Source organism: Hemitrygon akajei, chromosome 31, assembly GCF_048418815.1.
Source record: "Hemitrygon akajei chromosome 31, sHemAka1.3, whole genome shotgun sequence".
Lineage (NCBI taxonomy): Eukaryota > Metazoa > Chordata > Chondrichthyes > Myliobatiformes > Dasyatidae > Hemitrygon > Hemitrygon akajei.
Genome location: NC_133154.1, coordinates 11276651 through 11280515, shown reverse-complemented (window position 1 = coordinate 11280515; position 3865 = coordinate 11276651). Strand labels below are relative to the sequence as shown.

The following is a 3865-nucleotide window of genomic DNA, read 5'->3' as shown; positions in this document are numbered from 1 at the left end:
ACAAAGATCCTTGACCTGAAGGGTTAACTCAGTATTTCTCTGCACAGTGGCTGCCTGGCCTGCACATTGTCCACAGCATTTCCTAGATTTAGTAACTACAGGATGGAAATATTGGGAATAAAATGGAAAAGGAATGAGAAGGACAGGAATACCACAGATTTATCATTAATAATTTAGTGGTTGAGGACAATGTTACTTTTAGTGTTTGGTTAAATTTCCCTTCGTGCATTGAGGAGTTCATTAATTAGCTGTGTAGGTGGATGAAGGCTGTTGATTTAATACAAGGCTTCCACAGTATAAATCCTTGCTCACATTCCAAACCTCATTGAAACCAGCCTACTCCCACTCACATCCTAAAATACACAACCCAGAATCCCAAGCTGGCCCTCTTCCAGGGCAGATGTGGCTACATGGGAAAGGTTCTAGTCAGCAATATTTTCCTTGTCTTCGATCGGCATTTACTCGAGCCTCCTGAGCAAGACCAGCAATCAGAAAGAGCTCTGATTCCTCACTGTTAACCCCTTGCTGGGTGTGTGGCTCCGGATTCCAGTCAGGGCTGAATGTCGAGGAAAGTCCAAGTAAATATATTATCAAAGTACATATATGTCACCATATACAACCCTGAGATTTATTGTCTTACAGATAGATCTTAAGATACTATAGGATTTATGAAAATCTCTATATATAAATACTGACAAGCAACAAATATGTCCAAGAAGCCAAATTGTGCAAATCAGAAAATAATGATACAGAGAACATGAGTTGTAAAGTCCTTGGCGGTAAGTCTGTACGTTGTGAAAGCAGTTCAGAGTCGAGTGAGGTCATCTCCCTGGTCCAGGAGCCTGATGGTTGTCGGGTAAGATCTGTTTTTGAACCGGATCCAGGGAGGGATCACAAGAACAATCCCGGAAATGAAAGGCTTTAACGTATCAGGAGCATTTGATGGCTCTGGGCTTCTACTCGATGGAGCTCGGATGGGAAGGGCAGGGGGTGTGGAAATCTCATTGAAGCCTGTTGAATCCCATGCATAGAGTGGATGTGGAGAGGATGTTTCTATCAGTGGGGGAGGTTAGGATCTAAAAACACGGTCTCGGAATACAGGGGCCGAGATGAGGAGGGGTTTCTTCCAGCAGAGGATGGAGAACCTGTGGAATTCACTGCCTGGGAGGGTTATGGAGGCGAAATCTCTGAATGTATTTAAAGCAGAGACTGATGGGTTCTTCAATGGTGATGGGATTGAGGGTGTTGGAGAAAGTGGGAGAAAGGGGTTGAAAAAGCAATTAATCATGATTAAATGGTGGAACACACTAGAAGGGCCAAATGGCCTAATTCTGCTCCTATATATTATGGTCTATTGTCTTATGGCCCTAGAAAATCCTATCACCCATTGGAAATAGTTTAACACTATAATCTACATTCTGTTATTGTTTCTCCTTTTGTACTACCTCGATGTATTTATGCATTTATGTCATCTGTCTGGATGACATATAACTTGCTGCACAAATTGTTAAACTGCTTAAGAAGGCGTTTGGTGGGGGAGCAACACCTTATATTCTGTCTGGGTAGTCTCCAACCTAATGGCATGAATATTGATTTCTCCTTCCCCTAATAGAGTTTCCCTCCCCCTTCCCTTTCTTCTATTCCCCACTCTGGCCTCATCTCTTATCACATGCCTGTCTCCTCCCCCTGGATCCCCTCCGCCTTCCCTTTCTCCTTGGTCCGCTCTCCTCTCCTATCAGATTCCTTCATCTCCAGCCCTTTGCCTTTTCTATCCACCTGGTTTCACCCATCACCTTCCTCCCTTCCTTTCACCTCTTTATTCTGGTGTCTTCCTCCCTTCCTTTCACCTCTTTATTCTGGTGTCTTCCCCCTTCCTTCTCAGTCCTGAAGAAGGGTCTCAGCCCAAAATGCTGACTGTTTATATTCATTTCCACAGATGCTGCCTGACTTGATGAGTTCCTCCAGCATTTTGTCTGTGTTGCATAAGGTGTATTGGCCATCACTGCTCAGGGGACTGAGTTCAAAATCTGCGAGGTAATGTTCCAGCTCTGTACAGCTCCGGTTAGACAGCACTTGAAAAACTGCGTTCAGCTCCGGTTACTTTATTATAGGAAAGAGGTGGAAGCTTTAGAGAGGGTGCAGAGGAGATTTACCAGGGTGCTGGCTGGACTAGAGAGCATGTTTTATGAGGATAGGTTGAGTGAGCCAGGGCTTTTCTCGTTCGAGTGAAGGAGGGTGAGAGGTGACTTGATAGAGATGTACAAGATGATAAGAAACATAGATTGAGTGGACATCCAGAGACTTTTTCCCAGACTGTAAATGGCTAATATCGGGGGCATAATTTTAAGATCAGGGAGAAAGTATGGGGGGGGGGTCAGAGGTAAGTTTTTTTACACACAGAGTGGTGCATGTGTGTGGGGGGGGTTTCTTCTTTTTCTTTGTTACTGCGTGTGTTAATCAAAATGGCTTCTTTGTTTTGTTAAAAGCAAGAATGCTTCTTTGTTATGATAAGTGGTTTCTCTCACAGTTTGTTTGGGTTTAGAGTTGCTGATAACGAGAATTGTGTTCATTTGTTAACCAATTGGAATTAATGTTCTTCTCTCTCTTCTGGGTCTGTAAGCTAACGTTGGCGGGCTTTTGGGGAGCCGGCGCGAGGGGGTGAGGGAGAGAGGACGCGATGCTGTAAGCTGGGCGACGGAACGGACCCCGAGCGGGGGTCCGAGGACAGGATTTTCGGCGAGGAGAGGAGACGAAGACGGACGTGCTGGGGGTGCTTGGTTGGTCACTTCGGGTGGTCCTGAGCTGCGAGTTGAGGAGGACGGAGGGGATCGAATGGTGGCCAGAAGACTTCAGTAATTGAGCTCCAACGGTTGTGCATGAAGGGGTTTGGACTTTGATAAGTTTGGTGCCTTTTCTTTGTTTCCTTTTCCTTCATATATACTGTATCGTTATTAATCACGTAGTTCTAGTAATATCTATGAAGTGTAATCATTTAATCGCATATGGTGTACTGTCTGTTTTTGGGCGAGGCGGGGACATCACACAGCATCCACACCAGCTGATTACCCAGTTTGGCGGGGCCAAAGGCTGCTCCCCCTAGACGAGAACGAGTTGAGCGAGCCTGAGGCGTGCCGGGGGGGGGGGTGGGGGGTTACACACGTATGGAACATCCTGCCAGGGGTTGGTGGTAGAAGCAAATACATTAGGAGCATTTAAAAACTCTTAGATTGGCACATGGATGATAGGAAAATGGAGGACTATGTAGGAAGGAAGGAAGGGTTAGATCGATCTTAGAATAGGTTAAAAGGTCAGCACATCACTGTGGGCTGAAGGGCCTGTACTATACTGAGGTGTTCCACGTTAAAACAAAGATGTCCACTGTGTCTCAGTGTGCGTAGCGCCAATAAACGAATTGGAAATTAATCTCCTTCCCCTTCATAATCCCGGGACGAAGTGCAGGACTTTGTACGCACGCTCCCAATGGTTGCAGCCTTTAACCAGGATGCCAGACCTAGGATTTTCAAATTCAAATTCCGGTTTAATGGATCATTCAACCGCAGATGAATGCAGCCGAGCAAAACAGCGTTCCTCTGGGGCCAAGTTGCAAAGCGTACACAGCAGGCTTCAGATAATTTTGGACAGTTCCTTGGTGTTCCAGTGATGTTCTTCAAATGCATTGGAGATGGGTGGGAACACAGGCATCGGTCTTCCTTGGAGATAAACAGCGCAGTGCCTTGCCAAGTAATTTAACGCTGGGGCCAGTATTCCTATAAGTTTTTGGCAACTCTTGCCAGTGGGCTGATCTGTGGGCCACAAAAACCACTGAACGTTCATGCCACAGATCAGTATAAACTCAGAGACTGGC

At 45.8% G+C, this 3865-nt stretch overlaps 1 long non-coding RNA gene across 1 annotated transcript; it reads left to right on the top strand.

The window, feature by feature from the left end:
• Positions 1 to 454: 454 nt before the first annotated feature.
• Positions 455 to 2978, top strand: LOC140719061 (uncharacterized). The gene is made up of 3 exons (XR_012096850.1): positions 455 to 578; positions 1937 to 2034; positions 2621 to 2978. It is a non-coding gene; the product is annotated as an uncharacterized lncRNA (long non-coding RNA).
• Positions 2979 to 3865: the final 887 nt, after the last annotated feature.